The 19,310-nt window shown below is 51.3% G+C and overlaps 1 protein-coding gene across 1 annotated transcript in view; it reads left to right on the top strand.

Annotated features, from left to right (window-relative positions):
* Positions 1-10,697: 10,697 nt before the first annotated feature.
* The window catches only part of FBXO34 (F-box protein 34), a 38,554-nt gene continuing 29,941 nt past the window's right edge, over positions 10,698-19,310 (top strand). The window contains exon 1 of the mRNA XM_069732706.1: positions 10,698-10,894. The gene's annotated coding sequence lies outside the window, so the exon portion shown is untranslated. The remainder of the gene's footprint in view (positions 10,895-19,310) is intronic.

Here is a 19,310-nt window from a genome sequence, read left to right on the forward strand (position 1 = left end):
GCCCTCCAGCCTGTGTGTAGCTATGGAAGCTGTGTGCGCTCCCGCCTGGGTAGTTATACGGTAGTAGCAGTGCGCGCTCCTTCCTATGTGTAATCATGGAGGCAGTGCGGGCTCGTCTCTGTGTAGCTATGGAAGCAGTGCATGCTCCTGTCTGTGTGTAGCTATGGAAGCAGTAAGTGCTCCCGCCTGTGTGTAGCTATGGAATTAGTGCACGCTCCCGCCTGGGTAATTATAGTAGAAGAGCACACTCCTGTGTGTAGCTATGGAAGAAGAGTGCGCTCCTGTCTGTGTGTAGCTGTGAAAACAGTGCGTGCTCCCACCTGTATCTATGGAAGCAGTACATGTGCCTATCAGTGTGTAATTTTAGAAGCAATGAGTGCACCCGCCTGTGTGTAGCTATGGAACCAGTACGCGCTCCTGTCTGTGTGTAACTATGGAAGCAGTGCGTGCTCTTGTCTGTGTGTAACTATGGAAGCAGTGCGCGCTCCTGCCTGTGTGTAACTATGGAAGCAGTGCGCGCTCCTGTCTGTAACTATGGAAGCAGTGCGCGCTCCTGTCTGTGTGTAACTATGGAAGCAGTGCGTGCTCCTGTCTGTGTGTAACTATGGAAGCAGTGCGTGCTCCTGTCTGTGTGTAACTATGGAAGCAGTGCGCGCTCCTGTCTGTGTGTAGCTATGGAAGCAGTGCACGCTCCTGTCTGTGTGTAACTATGGAAGGAGTGCGCGCTACTGTCTGTGTGTAGCTATGGAAGCAGTGCACGCTCCTGTCTGTGTGTAACTGTGGAAGCAGTGCGTGCTCCTGTCTGTGTGTAACTATGGAAGAAGTGCACGCTCCTGTCTGTGTGTAACTATGGAAGCAGTGCGCGCTCCTGTCTGTGTGTAACTATGGAAGCAGTGCGCGCTCCTGTCTGTAACTATGGAAGCAGTGCGCGCTCCTGTGTATAACTATGGAAGCAGTGCGCGCTCCTGTCTGTGTGTAGCTATGGAAGCAGTGCGCGCTCCTGTCTGTAACTATGGAAGCAGTGCGCGCTCCTGTCTGTGTGTAGCTATGGAAGCAGTGCGCGCTCCTGTGTGTAACCATGGAAGCAGTGCGCAGTCCCACCTGTGTAGCTATGGAAGCAGTGCACGCTTCTGTCTGTGTGTAGCTATGGAAGCAGTGCGTGCTCCTGTCTGTGTGTAGCTATGGAAGCAGTGAGCGATTCCGCCTGGGTAGTTATAGTTTTAGTGCACGCTCCTGTCTGTGTGTAGCTATGGAGTAGTGCACGCTTCTGTCTGTGTGTGAAGCTATAGTAGCAGTGCATGTTCCTAGCTGTGTGTAGCTATGGAGCAGTGCGTGCTCCTGCCTGTGTAGTTATAGTAGTAGTCGCCCTCCAGCCTGTGTGTAGCTATGGAAGCTGTGTGCGCTCCCGCCTGGGTAGTTATACGGTAGTAGCAGTGCGCGCTTCTTCCTATGTGTAATCATGGAGGCAGTGCGGGCTCGTCTCTGTGTAGCTATGGAAGCAGTGCATGCTCCTGTCTGTGTGTAGCTATGGAAGCAGTAAGTGCTCCCGCCTGTGTGTAGCTATGGAATTAGTGCACGCTCCCGCCTGGGTAATTATAGTAGAAGAGCACACTCCTGTGTGTAGCTATGGAAGAAGAGTGCGCTCCTGTCTGTGTGTAGCTGTGAAAACAGTGCGTGCTCCCACCTGTATCTATGGAAGCAGTACATGTGCCTATCAGTGTGTAATTTTAGAAGCAATGAGTGCACCCGCCTGTGTGTAGCTATGGAACCAGTACGCGCTCCTGTCTGTGTGTAACTATGGAAGCAGTGCGTGCTCTTGTCTGTGTGTAACTATGGAAGCAGTGCGCGCTCCTGCCTGTGTGTAACTATGGAAGCAGTGCGCGCTCCTGTCTGTAACTATGGAAGCAGTGCGCGCTCCTGTCTGTGTGTAACTATGGAAGCAGTGCGTGCTCCTGTCTGTGTGTAACTATGGAAGCAGTGCGTGCTCCTGTCTGTGTGTAACTATGGAAGCAGTGCGCGCTCCTGTCTGTGTGTAGCTATGGAAGCAGTGCACGCTCCTGTCTGTGTGTAACTATGGAAGGAGTGCGCGCTACTGTCTGTGTGTAGCTATGGAAGCAGTGCACGCTCCTGTCTGTGTGTAACTGTGGAAGCAGTGCGTGCTCCTGTCTGTGTGTAACTATGGAAGAAGTGCACGCTCCTGTCTGTGTGTAACTATGGAAGCAGTGCGCGCTCCTGTCTGTGTGTAACTATGGAAGCAGTGCGCGCTCCTGTCTGTAACTATGGAAGCAGTGCGCGCTCCTGTGTATAACTATGGAAGCAGTGCGCGCTCCTGTCTGTGTGTAGCTATGGAAGCAGTGCGCGCTCCTGTCTGTGTGTAACTATGGAAGCAGTGCGTGCTCCTGTCTGTGTGTAACTATGGAAGCAGTGCGCGCTCCCACCTGTGTGTAACTATGGAAGCAATGCGCGCTCCCACCTGTGTGTAACTATGGAAGCAGGTAGCACTCCCGTCTGTGTGTAGCTATGGAAGCCGTGCACGCTCCCACCTGGGTAGTTATAGTAGCAGTGCACGCTCCTGTGTGTAGCTATGGAAGCAGTGAACGCTGCTGTCTGTGTGTAGCTATGGAAGCAGTGCGCGCTCCCAACTGTGTGTATCTATGGAAGCAGTGCGCGCTCCTGTCTGTGTGTAGCTATGGAAGCAGTGCGCGCTCCTGTGTGTAACCATGGAAGCAGTGCGCAGTCCCACCTGTGTAGCTATGGAAGCAGTGCACGCTTCTGTCTGTGTGTAGCTATGGAAGCAGTGCGTGCTCCTGTCTGTGTGTAACTATGGAAGCAGTGCGCGCTCCTGTCTGTGTGTAGCTATGGAAGCAGTGCACGCTCCTGTCTGTGTGTAACTATGGAAGGAGTGCGCGCTCCTGTCTGTGTGTAGCTATGGAAGCAGTGCACGCTCCTGTCTGTGTGTAACTGTGGAAGCAGTGCGTGCTCCTGTCTGTGTGTAACTATGGAAGAAGTGCACGCTCCTGTCTGTGTGTAACTATGGAAGCAGTGCGCGCTCCTGTCTGTGTGTAACTATGGAAGCAGTGCGCGCTCCTGTCTGTAACTATGGAAGCAGTGCGCGCTCCTGTGTGTAACTATGGAAGCAGTGCGCGCTCCTGTCTGTGTGTAGCTATGGAAGCAGTGCGCGCTCCTGTCTGTGTGTAACTATGGAAGCAGTGCATGCTCCTGTCTGTGTGTAACTATGGAAGCAGTGCGTGCTCCTGTCTGTGTGTAACTATGGAAGCAGTGCGCGCTCCTGTCTGTGTGTAGCTATGGAAGCAGTGCACGCTCCTGTCTGTGTGTAACTATGGAAGGAGTGCGCGCTCCTGTCTGTGTGTAGCTATGGAAGCAGTGCACGCTCCTGTCTGTGTGTAACTGTGGAAGCAGTGCGTGCTCCTGTCTGTGTGTAACTATGGAAGAAGTGCACGCTCCTGTCTGTGTGTAACTATGGAAGCAGTGCGCGCTCCTGTCTGTGTGTAACTATGGAAGCAGTGCGCGCTCCTGTCTGTAACTATGGAAGCAGTGCGCGCTCCTGTGTGTAACTATGGAAGCAGTGCGCGCTCCTGTCTGTGTGTAGCTATGGAAGCAGTGCGCGCTCCTGTCTGTGTGTAACTATGGAAGCAGTGCGTGCTCCTGTCTGTGTGTAACTATGGAAGCAGTGCGCGCTCCCACCTGTGTGTAACTATGGAAGCAATGCGCGCTCCCACCTGTGTGTAACTATGGAAGCAGAGCGCGCTCCCGCCTGTGTGTAACTATGGAAGCAGTGCGCGCTCCCGCCTGTGTGTAACTATGGAAGCAGTGCGCTCTCCTGTCTGTGTGTAACTATGGAAGCAGTGCGCGGTCCCACCTGTGTGTAACTATGGAAGCAGTGCGTGTTCCTGTCTGTGTGTAGCTATGGAAGCAGTGCGCGCTCCTGCCTGTGTGTAACTATGGAAGCAGTGCGCTCTCCTGTCTGTGTGTAACTATGGAAGCAGTGCGCGGTCCCACCTGTGTGTAACTATGGAAGCAGTGCGCGCTCCTGTCTGTGTGTAGCTATGGAAGCAGTGCGCGCTCCTGTCTGTGTGTAGCTATGGAAGCAGTGCGCGCTCCTGTCTGTGTGTAACTATGGAAGCAGTGCGCGCTCCTGTCTGTGTGTAACTATGGAAGCAGTGCGCACTCCTGTCTGTAACTATGGAAGCAGTGCACGCTCCTGTCTGTGTGTAACTATGGAAGCAGTGCGTGCTCCTGTCTGTGTGTAACTATGGAAGCAGTGCGCGCTCCTGTCTGTGTGTAACTATGGAAGCAGTGCGTGCTCCTTTCTGTGTGTAACTATGGAAGCAGTGCGCGCTCCTGCCTGTGTGTAGCTATGGAAGCAGTGCGTGCTCCTGTCTGTGTGTAACTATGGAAGCAGTGCGCGCTCCTGCCTGTGTGTAACTATGGAAGCAGTGCGCGCTCCTGTCTGTAACTATGGAAGAAGTGCGCGCTCCTGTCTGTGTTTAACAATGGAAGCAGTGCGTGCTCCTGTCTGTGTGTAACTATGGAAGCAGTGCGCGCTCCTGCCTGTGTGTAGCTATGGAAGCAGTGCGCGCTCCTGTCTGTGTGTAACTATGGAAGCAGTGCGTGCTCCTGTCTGTGTGTAACTATGGAAGCAGTGCGTGCTCCTGTCTGTGTGTAACTATGGAAGCAGTGCACGCTCCTGTCTGTGTGTAACTATGGAAGCAGTGTGCGCTCCTGTCTGTGTGTAACTATGGAAGCAGTGCGCGCTCCTGTCTGTAACTATGGAAGCAGTGCGCGCTCCTGTCTGTGTGTAACTATGGAAGCAGTGCGCGCTCCTGTCTGTGTGTAACTATGGAAGCAGTGCGTGCTCCTGTCTGTGTGTAACTATGGAAGCAGTGCGCGCTCCTGTCTGTAACTATGGAAGCAGTGCTCGCTCCTGTCTGTGTGTAACTATGGAAGCAGTGCGTGCTCCTGTCTGTGTGTAACTATGGAAGCAGTGCGCGCTCCCACCTGTGTGTAATTATGGAAGCAATGCGCGCTCCCACCTGTGTGTAACTATGGAAGCAGTGCGTGCTCCTGTCTGTGTGTAACTATGGAAGCAGTGCACGCTCCTGTCTGTGTGTAACTATGGAAGCAGTGCGCGCTCCTGTCTGTGTGTAACTATGGAAGCAGTGCGTGCTCCTGTCTGTGTGAAACTATGGAAGCAGTGCGCGCTCCTGTCTGTGTGTAACTATGGAAGCAGTGCGCGCTCCTGTCTGTAACTATGGAAGCAGTGCGCGCTCCTGACTGTGTGTAACTATGGAAGCAGTGCGTGCTCCTGTCTGTGTGTAACTATGGAAGCAGTGCGTGCTCCTGTCTGTGTGTAACTATGGAAGCAGTGCGCGCTCCTGTCTGTAACTATGGAAGCAGTGCGCGCTCCTGTCTGTGTTTAACAATGGAAGCAGTGCGTGCTCCTGTCTGTGTGTAACTATGGAAGCAGTGCGCGCTCCTGCCTGTGTGTAGCTATGGAAGCAGTGCGCGCTCCTGTCTGTGTGTAACTATGGAAGCAGTGCGTGCTCCTGTCTGTGTGTAACTATGGAAGCAGTGCGTGCTCTTGTCTGTGTGTAACTATGGAAGCAGTGCGTGCTCCTGTCTGTGTGTAACTATGGAAGCAGTGCACGCTCCTGTCTGTGTGTAACTATGGAAGCAGTGCGCGCTCCTGTCTGTGTGTAACTATGGAAGCAGTGCGCGCTCCTGTCTGTAACTATGGAAGCAGTGCGCGCTCCTGTCTGTGTGTAACTATGGAAGCAGTGCGCGCTCCTGTCTGTGTGTAACTATGGAAGCAGTGCGTGCTCCTGTCTGTGTGTAACTATGGAAGCAGTGCGCGCTCCTGTCTGTAACTATGGAAGCAGTGCGCGCTCCTGTCTGTGTGTAACTATGGAAGCAGTGCGTGCTCCTGTCTGTGTGTAACTATGGAAGCAGTGCGCGCTCCTGCCTGTGTGTAACTATGGAAGCAGTGCGCGCTCCTGTCTGTAACTATGGAAGCAGTGCGCGCTCCTGTCTGTGTGTAACTATGGAAGCAGTGCGTGCTCCTGTCTGTGTGTAACTATGGAAGCAGTGCGTGCTCCTGTCTGTGTGTAACTATGGAAGCAGTGTGCGCTCCTGTCTGTGTGTAGCTATGGAAGCAGTGCGCGCTCCTGTCTGTAACTATGGAAGCAGTGCGCGCTCCTGTCTGTGTGTAGCTATGGAAGCAGTGCGCGCTCCTGTCTGTGTGTAGCTATGGAAGCAGTGCACGCTCCTGTCTGTGAGTAACTATGGAAGCAGTGCGTGCTCCTGTCTGTGTGTAACTATGGAAGCAGTGCACGCTCCTGTCTGTGTGTAACTATGGAAGCAGTGCGCGCTCCTGTCTGTGTGTAACTATGGAAGCAGTGCGCGCTCCTGTCTGTAACTATGGAAGCAGTGCGCGCTCCTGTCTGTGTGTAACTATGGAAGCAGTGCGCGCTCCTGTCTGTGTGTAACTATGGAAGCAGTGCGTGCTCCTGTCTGTGTGTAACTATGGAAGCAGTGCGCGCTCCTGTCTGTAACTATGGAAGTAGTGCGCGCTCCTGTCTGTGTGTAACTATGGAAGCAGTGCGTGCTCCTGTCTGTGTGTAACTATGGAAGCAGTGCGCGCTCCTGCCTGTGTGTAACTATGGAAGCAGTGCGCGCTCCTGTCTGTAACTGTTACGCTTAGGGACCAGGAAAGCGAGATAAGTGGACCCACTGGACCGCAACAGCGAACCTCCCCAGGACGAGTGGACCAGGTGGACCGCCCCCTATACAGGGAGCGTTAGGAGCAGGCCCAGGGGAGACTACTGAACGGCAGCCGGTACCAAAGTACAGGGAAAGGAAAAGGTCAGGGCAGGGACGACGGAAAAGAAAACGAAGAAGGAGAAGAGGAACGGGTAACGGGAAACGGACAAGACAGACAGAGAATGGAAGGACAAACTGGAAGACAGGATGGAGACACGAGACCACGGAAGCGCAGGAGACGATGGCGGAAGGACTAGGCAGAGGATCTGGAACACCGGGAAGAAACGAAGGTACAGGAGAACTGGAGCTGCAAGGGAAACACGGAGACAGTTAATGAAATTACACAGAAACGAAAAGTCAGAGACAAGCAGCAGGAAGAACGTAAGGTACGCTAGGAAGCGAGAGAGCCAGAGACATTTGCCAGAAAACAAATGACAGACAGGCACAGCCAAAAGGAAGAGGCGGCCTTAAATGCAGAGTGGCAGCGTACCTTCCGGGTCATGGACCTCCAGGACCACAGAGAGCAGGGGAAAGAGCGTCCAAAGGAAAAAAGGCAGAGTGCGCATTCATGTGCTTCCAGTAGAAGGCGCTGTGGACGCGCAGGAGCGCTGCTAATAACGTCAGCGCTGCCAGCGTGAGACACAGGGCTGACCGGAGCAGGGAAGGAAGGGAAGGCAGAGTGCGCGTGCGCAGGAAACCCTAGTGCGCGCGCGCCCGACAGGAAGCAGGAGCCGGGAGAGCGAGCAGAGGAGGCGGCGCTGGAGAAGGAACAGGGGCGCGCCGGGACGCCGAGGAGCGGTAAGTAAGAGCGGACAGCAGGGGCCGCGGCGGTGATAACGGCGACCTGACAGTAACTATGGAAGCAGTGCGCGCTCCTGTATGTGTGTAACTATGGAAGCAGTGCGCGCTCCTGTCTGTGAGTAGCTATGGAAGCAGTGCACGCTCCTGTCTGTGTGTAACTATGGAAGCAGTGCGCGCTCCTGTCTGTGTGTAGCTATGGAAGCAGTGCACGCTCCTATCTGTGTGTAACTATGGAAGCAGTGCGTGCTCTTGTCTGTGTGTAACTATGGAAGCAGTGCACGCTCCTGTCTGTGTGTAACTATGGAAGCAGTGCGCGCTCCTGTCTGTGTGTAACTATGGAAGCAGTGCGCGCTCCTGTCTGTAACTATGGAAGCAGTGCGCGCTCCTGTCTGTGTGTAACTATGGAAGCAGTGCGCGCTCCTGTCTGTGTGTAACTATGGAAGCAGTGCGTGCTCCTGTCTGTGTGTAACTATGGAAGCAGTGCGCGCTCCTGTCTGTGTGTAGCTATGGAAGCAGTGCGCGCTCCTGTCTGTAACTATGGAAGCAGTGCGCGCTCCTGTCTGTGTGTAACTATGGAAGCAGTGCGCGCTCATGTCTGTGTGTAACTATGGAAGCAGTGCATGCTCCTGTCTGTGTGTAACTATGGAAGCAGTGCGCGCTCCTGTCTGTAACTATGGAAACAGTGCGCGCTCCTGTCGGTGTGTAACTATGGAAGCAGTGCGCGCTCCTGTGTGTAACTATGGAAGCAGTGCGCGCTCCTGTCTGTGTGTAACTATGGAAGCAGTGCGTGCTCCTGTCTGTGTGTAACTATGGAAGCAGTGCGCGCTCCTGCCTGTGTGTAACTATGGAAGCAGTGCGCGCTCCTGTCTGTAACTATGGAAGCAGTGCGCGCTCCTGTCTGTGTGTATCTATGGAAGCAGTGTGCGCTCCTGTCTGTAACTATGGAAGCAGTGCGCGCTCCTGCCTGTGTGTAACTATGGAAGCAGTGCGCGCTCCTGTCTGTAACTATGGAAGCAGTGCACGCTCCTGTCTGTAACTATGGAAGCAGTGCGTGCTCCTGTCTGTGTGTAACTATGGAAGCAGTGCGCGCTCCTGTCTGTGTGTAGCTATGGAAGCAGTGCGCGCTCCTGTCTGTGTGTAGCTATGGAAGCAGTGCGCGCTCCTGTCTGTGTGTAACTATGGAAGCAGTGCGCGCTCCTGTCTGTAACTATGGAAGCAGTGCGTGCTCCTGTCTGTGTGTAACTATGGAAGCAGTGCGCGCTCCTGTCTGTAACTATGGAAGCAGTGCGCGCTCCTGTCTGTGTGTAACTATGGAAGCAGTGTGCGCTCCTGTCTGTAACTATGGAAGCAGTGCGCGCTCCTGCCTGTGTGTAACTATGGAAGCAGTGCGCGCTCCTGTCTGTAACTATGGAAGCAGTGCACGCTCCTGTCTGTAACTATGGAAGCAGTGCGTGCTCCTGTCTGTGTGTAACTATGGAAGCAGTGCGCGCTCCTGTCTGTGTGTAACTATGGAAACAGTGCGCGCTCCTGTCTGTAACTATGGAAGCAGTGCGCGCTCCTGCCTGTGTGTAACTATGGAAGCAGTGCGCGCTCCTGTCTGTAACTATGGAAGCAGTGCGCGCTCCTGTCTGTGTGTAACTATGGAAGCAGTGTGCGCTCCTGTCTGTAACTATGGAAGCAGTGCGCGCTCCTGCCTGTGTGTAACTATGGAAGCAGTGCGCGCTCCTGTCTGTAACTATGGAAGCAGTGCGCGCTCCTGTCTGTGTGTAACTATGGAAGCAGTGCGCGCTCCTGTCTGTGTGTAGCTATAGAAGCAGTGCGCGCTCCTGTCTGTGTGTAGCTATGGAAGCAGTGCGCGCTCCTGTCTGTGTGTAGCTATGGAAGCAGTGCGCGCTCCTGTCTGTGTGTAACTATGGAAGCAGTGTGCGCTCCTGTCTGTAACTATGGAAGCAGTGCGCGCTCCTGCCTGTGTGTAACTATGGAAGCAGTGCGCGCTCCTGTCTGTAACTATGGAAGCAGTGCACGCTCCTGTCTGTAACTATGGAAGCAGTGCGTGCTCCTGTCTGTGTGTAACTATGGAAGCAGTGCGCGCTCCTGTCTGTGTGTAACTATGGAAACAGTGCGCGCTCCTGTCTGTAACTATGGAAGCAGTGCGCGCTCCTGCCTGTGTGTAACTATGGAAGCAGTGCGCGCTCCTGTCTGTAACTATGGAAGCAGTGCGCGCTCCTGTCTGTGTGTAACTATGGAAGCAGTGTGCGCTCCTGTCTGTAACTATGGAAGCAGTGCGCGCTCCTGCCTGTGTGTAACTATGGAAGCAGTGCGCGCTCCTGTCTGTAACTATGGAAGCAGTGCGCGCTCCTGTCTGTGTGTAACTATGGAAGCAGTGCGCGCTCCTGTCTGTGTGTAGCTATGGAAGCAGTGCGCGCTCCTGTCTGTGTGTAGCTATGGAAGCAGTGCGCGCTCCTGTCTGTGTGTAGCTATGGAAGCAGAGCGTGATCCCACCTTTGTGTAACTATGGAAGCAGTGCGCGCTCCTGTCTGTAACTATGGAAGCAGTGCGCGCTCCTGTCTGTGTGTAACTATGGAAGCAGTGCGCGCTCCTGTCTGTGTGTAGCTATGGAAGCAGTGCGCGCTCCTGTCTGTGTGTAACTATGGAAGCAGTGCGCGCTCCTGTCTGTGTGTAGCTATGGAAGCAGTGCGCGCTCCTGTCTGTGTGTAGCTATGGAAGCAGAGCGTGTTCCCACCTTTGTGTAACTATGGAAGCAGTGCGCGGTCCCGCCTGTGTGTATCTATGGAAGCAGTGCGCGCTCCCGCCTATGTGTAACTATGGAAGCAGTGCGCGCTCCCGCCTCGATAGTTATAGTAGCAGTGCACGGTCCTGTCTGTAGTAGCTATGGAGTCAATGCGCGCTCCCGTTTCTGTAACTATAGTAGCAGTGCGCGATCCTGCCTGTGTAGCTATAGTAGCAGTGCGCGCTCCCGCCGGTTTGTATCTATGGCAGAAGTGCTCGCTCCCGCCAACAGGTACGCTCCAGTCAGAGGGCGATGGAAAGGGGCGGGACGACGTGTGAGTGGCAGGTTCCCCGGCCCTATGAGAGGCGCTGGCCTGGTTAGTTCTGGTGACGTAGCGCTTATCTCCTCTGCACCCCATTCCTCTGGTGTCGGTCGCTCGGTATTACACTGCTGTCGTTTCTCCTGGGTGGTCACGTTACCGGAGGATCTCTCCTGCTATACACACAGTGAGCAGAGCGTGTGGCGCGGCCGAGCTGCTGCCTCCTCTCTCCCGCCCAGCCGGGGCCGCCGCTGATAGACAAGGTAAGAGCTGCCCGGGAGGGAGCGGGCCCGGACGCCGGTACAGAGCTGCTCCAGGCCGCAGCCTCGGACTTTCCTGCGCGCTGGGCCGAGGCTATTTTTAGCCTATGGATGTTCTCCTGTGTGTGTTCCGGTTTGTGGTCGGTTTATCTCCCTCCCCGAGTCCGTAGAGTATAATGCAGCATTAGTGCCCCCATCACACCATCCTGATCGGCGGGGGGACTACATCTCCCAGTATGCCCTCATAGCATGCAGTGGTCAGGGCATGCTGGGAGGTGTAGTCCCGTCCCCCCAGCTGAGGGGCTCTACAGATGTCTGCAGAAAGGTGACCACAATCTGTTGTCCTCCAGCCATTATAACGTGTGACAGTTGGCGTAGATTCCTTCTTGTGGATGCTGAGAGTTGTAGTTCCACATGTGCTGGAGAGGAGTAGGTTGCAGACCACTGACCTGTGGTTTCTAGCTTGTTGCATGATGTTTTTGGCATGCTGTTATAAGAAACACCCCCCCAAAAGTCTCAAATTAAGCGTGTCCACCTGTGTCTGATAAACGGTGGGTGCGGAAAAATGCACCAAGTAATGCAATTTAAAGGGGTTTTCCCCTTAAGAGTGTCTCCCTCCTGAGGTCCAGTGCTGAGTCTCCGCTGCTGCTCCCAGTGTCTGTAGCATTAAAGGGATAGCCTGCTAGTCTGTCAGCCCTTGTCTGTCCCCCCCCCCCCCAGTATAACACCTATAGTCCCCTCTGGTGCCGGCGACGTTCCAGCAGTTTGGCACTGGCGCTCCTGGGGATCCCCAAGTTATGTTTGGGTGATCCCTGCGGCCAGGGAGCACTGGCTTCACTCTCCCCTTCTGTTCGGATACAACAGAACATGAGTGTGAGCTGCTGCCGCTCTTTCCTTTCCTCTGATTGTCGGTTACTTCTGTAGGAGAGTGGAGCCAGCACTGACTGGCCACAGGGATAGCGTGACATAATAGTGTCACTAGAGCCCTGGGGGAGCCAGTGCTGGCATCAGGTAAGTGCTACTATTTTACTGGGGGAAACACTGGAGTTACTTGGACAACCCCATATTAATAACACATCGCCAGTCCGGCTGCTGAGCTTAATGATGAACTGCAGCGCTATAGACGTGATGTCATCAGTAACCGCCATTATCAGATTCTGGAGACTCTGCACTAGACAAGGGCAGGGTGAGCAAAGCTAGTGTGTGTGTGTGTTTTTTTTTGTTTTTTTTTTTTTTTTATGGGAAAAGTGTGTCCTGGGACCAGGATTTTCTGGAAAGAAAAACTCCTTTTGAGAAGGTATTTGTAGTACATCCGCTAAAATAAGCAACCAAAAAAATCTCTTGACTGCAAACATGGCTTCAGACATTGCTGATTTTTTTTTTCTACTGAGAAAATCTGGATGGAAAATATGCAGCTGATCCACCCAGTGTATTTCCTTAGGCTACGTTCACATTAGCATTGTGCGTCGGCGACACAACGCACGCAAAAATGCGCCATAACGCTGTGTTTTGCGTCGCTTTTTGTCGAAATTTGGACGCAAGAAAAATGCAACTTGTTGCGTTTTCTTGGTCCGACGCTTGCGGCAAAAAAGACGCATGCGTCGCACAACGCAACAAAAAAAAAGCATGCGTCCCCCATGTTAAATATAGGGGCGCATGACACAAACTAGCATAACGCTAATGTGAACGTTACCATAATGGGATTGTCCTGTAGAAGAAGTCTGCCATCCCTGAGTTTTGGCAGTGACTGATGCCCATGTGTACCACCTGCAGCTTGTCAGGCTGTGCGCATACTCGCCATCACGTGCTGATTAGACTCTCGTCCGCTTCTCCTCTGCGTATCGCGTACACGTGGTCATATGACTGCCCAGCTGCACAGGTGGTACAGTGTCCCGATTTTGCAGTCAAACAAAAACTAGTAGCACTTTTCTTTTTTGACATAGTCAACCTCCTTTTAAGGAGCACTTGCTTATTAGTTTATGCTGTGTGTGTGTGTGTGTGTGTGTGTGTGTGTGTGGTTTTTATTTATTTATTTTTTTTAATAAAATTTCATCTGTTCTGGGGAGGGAAATAAATACCATTCCCCCACTGGAGGTGTTCCCCCAATATTTAGTCTCTTGAACAGTAACTACTTATGATGCATAGATGAGGAAGGAGTCGCCGCTCCATGTGTAGGCGGTGTAACCGTTCCGGGATCTGAATCTGAAGTAGTGCGGTGACTCCCTGTGTTTACTAATAGCAGATTGTCATCCTGCTTCACTATGAATCTGTCATTTTGAATGACAGAGGAGCATAACTTTGGATTCGTATTTCCTAGCTGCACCAAATGTACAAGTCATGTGCTGATCTTGTTTTAGTCTTCTACTCAAACCATAACATGTCTGCTGCAGAAAGAGCGACAACAAGTTCTAGTTCTATAACAGCAAGCTAAACTCATCAGTGCATTCCTGCAGTCGGACCATTTGGCACGTTGCTCTACTTCAGCATGCTGGACGGTACAATCGATGTCACAGCTTCATTACACCAGGACAGTATTGGACCCATGCGTAGTATTTCGTCGTGGTATCATCAATACCATTGCAGTTTTTACAGCACAACTTGCGAGATTTGTAGCACATCAAAAAGTCTGACTGTACAGGAGGAAGAACTGCCTATGTCTGTGGCTAAAATATTGGCATATAAGTCGGTCGGCTATAAGGCAGCATAGGGGAATGTATCTAGCAGGCTATTCCTGGGAAAACTCCTTTTAAAAAGTAACCACAGGACAAATTTCTATGTCGGAGGCTCGAGACTGACAAATCCAAGTGGCGCGGAGCATTGCCTGGGGTGCAGCCGGCAAGTGTTGCATATTGATGTGGATATTCTCAGCAGCATGGGTGCTGGTCATACACTTATTTGGGAGACGGCTATTTTGTCTGTCCGTCCATGCATATGATGCTCCTCTTGGACCAACTTGTATGTCCTCTTGGTGGGGAGAGGAACAAGCGGCTGCCAGATCTCACTGGTTCTGGCTTATCTCATCTTTCAGAGCACAGGATCGGACATGTTGTAATTTATCATGCCCAACCCTTCTTTTTTTTTTTTCCCCTCCTCCAACTGCATTGCCTTATACTTTTCCTACAGGTAGGGTCCCATGACCTTTTTCTCCACATCTGAGAAAAATGGTCTGATGACTTATCGGAGTGCCATCATTTTATTTGCTGGGATGTGGAGGGAGAGGGGAATAATCAGTTTCTGCACCTTCTCCATTCTGTAATCTGTAAAAATCCACAGTACAGTATGTATGTATTTTCTCTCTTTCACATGCCCATAGGCTTACATTGCCGGTTTTGATCTGACACTTGAATCAGATCAAAACCTGATATATTTTCCATGCAGACCGCTTGATCCAAGGAAAAATTGGGACATGTTCACAGCCATGTAGCACTCGCATCTACGATATGCGATCTGTAAAAACTGTGGATAGTACTTGTCCCATATAATCGGTTGTGTGTACGAGTCCTACAGGTTGAGTCGCTGTCGGAAGAGCTAGGCAGTGGCCTACACTATTTTCTCCATTGTAAACACGTGCGTCCTCAGCTGTGAGCGTACATGTGTATAAAGGGGAGGGTAGCGATAAGTGTAACTAATATTTAGCCCTATAGCTATCGAAGAGAAATCTACATCTGTCGGGCACATATGTCCAACCATATGATGGATATGTAATACTGTGCCCAGTTGATGAGCAAACACTTGGATGGCCCACCACAATTGCATTATTTTGGCTTTGAGGAGGCAGACTATGGTGACATATGGCAGCTTCTGTAATATAAAACCATAGGGTGCCTCTACCATTTCTGCCTTGTACACGAGTCCTTAGTGACCCTGCAATAGAGATTAGCCTAAAGGTACCGTCACTCTTAGCGACGCTGCAGCGATACCGACAACGATCCGGATCGCTGCAGCGTCGCTGGAGAGCTGTCACACAGACAGCTCTCCAGCGACCAACGATGCCGGTAACCAGGGTAAACATCGGGTTACTAAGTGCAGGGCCGCGCTTAGTAACCCGATGTTTACCCTGGTTACCATCCTAAAAGTAAAAAAAACAAACAGTACATACTTACCTACAGCCGTCTGTCCTCCAGCGCTGTGCTCTGCACTCCTCCTGTACTGTCTGTGTGAGCACAGCGGCCGGAAAGCAGAGCGGTGACGTCACCGCTCTGCTTTCCGGCTGACCGACGCTCACAGCCAGTACAGGAGGAGGACAGACTGCTGTAGGTAAGTATGTAGTGTTTGTTTTTTTTACTTTTAGGATGGTAACCAGGGTAAACATCGGGTTACTAACCGCGGCCCTGCGCTTAGTTACCCGATGTTTACCCTGGTTACCAGTGAAGACATCGCTGAATCGGTGTCACACACGCCGATCCAGCGATGTCAGCAGGGAGTCCAGCGACCAAATAAAGTTCTGGACTTTCTTCCCCGACCAGCGACAGCACAGCAGGGGCCTGATCGCTGCTGCCTGTCACACTGGACGATATCGCTAGCCAGGACGCTGCAACGTCACGGATCGCTAGCGATATCGTCTAGTGTGACGGTACCTTAAGGGTATGTGCACACGTTGCGGATCCGCAGTGTTTTTTGAGGTGCTGAAACGCTGCAGATCCGCAATTGATTTACAGTACAATGTAAATCAATGAGAAAAAAAAAATGCTGTGCACACTTTGCGGAAAATCCGCTGCGGAAACGCCACGGTTTAAAAGAAGTAGCATGTCACTAATTTTCTGTGAATCTGCAGCGTTTTTGTACCCATTCCATTATAGAAAACCGCAGGGGTAAAAAAATGCAGCAAATCCGCAAGAAAACCGCAGCACAAACGCTGCGGAACCGCACAAAAAACGTGACAAATCCGCAGGTGCGTTTTCTGCCAGGAGAGGTAGAATCCACATCAGAAATTCCTAAGCCTAATCCACAACGTGTGCACATAGCCTCAAAGCAGATTTCTTGGTGCACAACCTCTGTTTTCTGCCTGGTGTGCTCCAGTTATTAGCAGAATGAGCCGAGCTTCTGCGTTTGGCTTATTTCCTTTGCTGTACAAAGCTTTCTACTTGTACGGATTCTTAATGAGCGCGCTGTAATTGCCAGCCTTGTCCGCTCTGCCAACTCTTCTATTTCTGGGCAAGTACATTGGTCAGAGGTACACATCTCCACCTGCTAGACCTCTGCATATCCACAGACTGGCTGTTCTTTAGCTGGGAGCAGGTCAGGAGCTCCCTGCAGGGAGGCAGTCACATTGCTGAGCCACTGTACCTGTGACCTTCACCACCGGGTACAGGTGACTCGCGCATCATCATGGATATGAGCATCACTCATCTACATCAACACGTTCACAAAGGAAGCAGGCACTTCTGTACAGACAAATACAAAGGGGTGTGCACTGTGCATGGAGCTTTTGGCTCAATTGCAGATGTTTTAGTGCCACCATTTCAATTGGAATACATAGGCATGTAGTGTGTTTGCTAAACCTTTGCTAAGGTCCTTAGGGTATGTTCACACTATGCGGTTTTAACTGCGTAACTGCCGCGATTTTGCGGCTGCGGGTCCGCAGCTGTTTTCCATGCAGGGTACAGTACAATGTTACCCTATGGAAAACAAAAACCGCAGTGCACATGATGCGGAAAATCCCGAAAAAAAAAAAAAAAAAAAAAACCGCGCAGAATTGCTGCGGAAAAAAGGAGCATGTCACTTCTTTGTGCAGAATCGCAGCGATTCTGCACCCATAGAAATGCATTGATCCGCTTACTTCCCGCATGGGGCTGTGCCCACCATGCGGGAAGTAAGCGGATAATGTGCGGGTTATACCCGGGGTGGAGGAGAGAAGACTCTCCTCCAGGCCCCGGGAACCATATTTGTGGTGTAAAAAAAAAAAAAAAAAAAAAATTAAAATAAAAAATAAGCTATACTCACCTCTGAAGTCTCAGCGCTGCACGCGGCCGTCCGGTCTCAGGTTTGCCATGCGACCAGGACCTTCGGTGACGTCGCGGTCACATGACCGTGACGTCACGAAGGTCCTGGTCGCACAGCATCTTTGGAACCAGACCGCCGCCTGCAGCGCCGAGGCGATCGGGACGTCAGAGGGTGAGTATATAATTATTTTATTATTTTTAACACCACTATTGATGCTGCATATTGCTGCATATGCAGCATCAATAGTAGGGGTAAAATCCCGCAGCGGAACCCGCTGGACAAACCGCGATAAATCTGCAGGGATAACCGCAGCGGGTTTGCCCTGCAGATTTATCAAATCCGCTGCGGGAGAACCCGCAGGACAGAACGCAACGTGTGAATGTGGCCTTACTATTTTTATTTGGTTTAAAAACAAAAAACAAACAATGGGTGAAATTGCAGATGTGAAGTCCTCAAATGATTGAGATCATAAAATTTTTTTGGACCAAAGCTTCTTTACAGATCGCTGCTATGTGGTACATTATATTGTCTATTATTTCACTGTCATAAACATTCTTGCAATGCTTTGCTGCTCCAATGATGTGCAATGACTTCTTGTGCTGTAGAGCATGTCTGTGCATGCAGTACACGATTATACACAACATTCCTACCACAGGGCTTACCGTACATAGCCTGGACCCCCATCCTGTATGGGGGACAGGACGAGCTGCAACACACACAGTGACTAATATGTGTAGGACAGTGTCTCCTCGTTTCATGTGACATCTGCGTACAGCTCGTCCAGGAAATGTCATCCTGTTGCGGTGTAATGGAGGAAGTTTACAAGTGCTTCTGTAACTGAGTTGCAGCTTTTATAGATTGCTATCAAAAGATGTTTGTGGGTTTTTTGTTTTGTTTTTTTCTTTGTGAAATCAGTCTTCTGTGCAAGTGTAGTTTTGTTCTAGGAGTGCACATATTGTAAAAAAAAAAAATAAAAAATCTGTCTGCAGAACTTTTGTCGATGGATAGCTACCAGATTCGTTCTGAGGGCTCGCTTACACGATCATATAAATCAGATGAGTGCTACCCGATTATTCCCTGTTTGCCTGGAAGCCATCAGGAGATATATTGCATCTAGATGAGGCCACCTCTGCATCTATGACAGGCCACCTCTGCAAGGCTCTGATTACTTGATGTTTATGGCCTACACTAAATATACATGAATGCCTCCCAGAGATGCCATATTGTCCTCTGAGATCCCATTGTAAATCTATCTAGATCTCATTTTACCATATACTTCTATGTTGGATAAAGTTGTATTGAGTAAAAGATACTGGCTAGATGGAGGATCATCCTCTGGCTGAGGATACCCTATAGATACATATGCGAGATGTACATTTTAGGAGCTTTAACAATGTCTGAAAACTAATCGCTGCCATGATGTGAATGCAGCCAGTTGTGATCTATTTTAGACTCCATACACTGCTATACAGGGTCAATGCACACAGAAGCTCACACATACGCGAGATACGGCTGAGTCTCGCAGGTTAAAACCAAGCTCTGGCACCGACACTCCAGAGCGGAGCGTGCAGCTCCATGTATTGCTGTGCGGCCGCACGCTCCGCTCCGGATTGTTGGTGCTAGAGCTTGGTTTTAACCTGCGAGACTCGGCCGTATCTCGCTGTAGCGTGACTCCGGCCTTAGATGTAAATTCAGATATCAATTTACTGATTGGCAGTGAAAGTGAGATCTGAGGCGGACAATTGTATTTGCAGATTTGTGGCTCGACTTCTGCACTGCAAACGCTCAGCATTTGTAATAAATGTATATTGGGTTTTTAACTGACCAAAATCTGCAGAAAAATTACTGTTCAAATAAAATGAGCATACTGCAGATGTTTGTTTCTGCACCATGCAAGCAAAGAACTTAATCTAAGTAATGCGTGAAATTTACTGCAAAATTTATGCTGACTTGCATTGAGGTCCACAGTGGAGAGAGAAAAATCCCACCATATACAATATGTCCTTGGTGAAGAATGGCTAACTTTTCTCCAGTCACCTTCCACGACAGCGGTACTGGAGGATGTCTCCCCGCCCTAATAGGGGACAGGAAACACAAAGAGGTTAAATACCCTCCCCTTCCTGCCACCTCCAGTGTTTTTCCTGTCCCCTTTTGGGGCATGAAGAGGTCCTGCGGTAGTGCTGCCGTGGCCGGCGATCGGAGCACTCGCATCTTACGTAGCCGGGCAGCCTGGGTCGGGATGTATCTCCTCCCTGTAGCGCTGCTTCCGTCTCCCCACATGGTGCGGACTCGGGACTTTTCTCCGCTCCTCCCGCGCTCCTTCGGGAGTAAAGCGGAGTGGTGTGGTGCAGTCGGGGTCCCCGCGCGGCTCCCCGGCATTTTCCTCCTCGCTTCTTGGCCGGAAGCAGTGAACGCGTGAACCGGAAGTACCCGAACTTCCGGTTCTCGGCATGTGCGTTCCAGCGGTGGAACGCAC

The sequence above is a fragment of the Ranitomeya imitator genome, chromosome 1 (genome assembly GCF_032444005.1).
Source record: "Ranitomeya imitator isolate aRanImi1 chromosome 1, aRanImi1.pri, whole genome shotgun sequence".
NCBI lineage: Eukaryota > Metazoa > Chordata > Amphibia > Anura > Dendrobatidae > Ranitomeya > Ranitomeya imitator.